General features: G+C 64.7%; 1 protein-coding gene across 1 annotated transcript in view; it reads right to left on the bottom strand.

The window, feature by feature from the left end:
• Positions 1 to 654, bottom strand: part of DOK2 (docking protein 2, 56kDa) — a gene marked incomplete at its 3' end in the record, with an annotated part of 2,936 nt that overhangs the window by 1,995 nt on the left and 287 nt on the right. The window lies entirely within an intron of this gene.

The following is a 654-nucleotide window of genomic DNA, read 5'->3' as shown; positions in this document are numbered from 1 at the left end:
CGCCTCCCCCTCCCCCCCCTGCAGCACCCAAATGCCATGCCGACGGCCCCTGCTTCCAAAGGACTTTCAGCTCATTTGCTCCATCTTCCCCAAAAACAACAACTTCTGACGCAATTCGCCACTCGCCCTCGGAGGAGGCAACAATCCACGGCACAACGTGCGTGGGAGGCACCGGCTCCGGCTGCGGCAGAGGGGAAGCAGCAGGAGAGGAAGTCTTGCACCGAAATCAGAGCATCCTCCACCGCTGCTCCCTGCACCGGGAGGACCTGCACCAGGCCGCGAAGGATTTGCCAAAACGTGGCACCCTTTTCCATCAGGGACCTGCAGCAGGGGTGGCCTCTGCCATGTGCCTTGCCATGGGAAGGCCATGCCCTACCCGAATCCCTGCCCGCTCTGCCTCCCACCCAGCCTGCCCATGGTGTTTTGGGTCCCTGCAGAGGGTGGGGAGCAGGATTCGGCTCTGCCTCCTGCCCTGGCATGGGGACGAGACGCCCAGGGGGCTCCTTCCCCTCCTTTCACAAGAGCGGTGTTGGCAGGGGCCGTTGCCAAACCCCGGCCATTGCTGAAGAAACGCGGCACCGGGGGTTGCATCCGCCTGTGCCATGGCCATGGCTTGCGCAGACCCCCTGACCGGGGGGGTCCGGTGTGGAGGGA

Source organism: Eurypyga helias, unplaced genomic scaffold (genome assembly GCF_000690775.1).
Source record: "Eurypyga helias isolate BGI_N326 unplaced genomic scaffold, ASM69077v1 scaffold21916, whole genome shotgun sequence".
Taxonomy (NCBI): Eukaryota; Metazoa; Chordata; class Aves; order Eurypygiformes; family Eurypygidae; genus Eurypyga; species Eurypyga helias.
The sequence above is the reverse complement of the archived record's forward strand: the minus strand, read 5'-3'. Positions and strand labels throughout refer to the sequence as shown.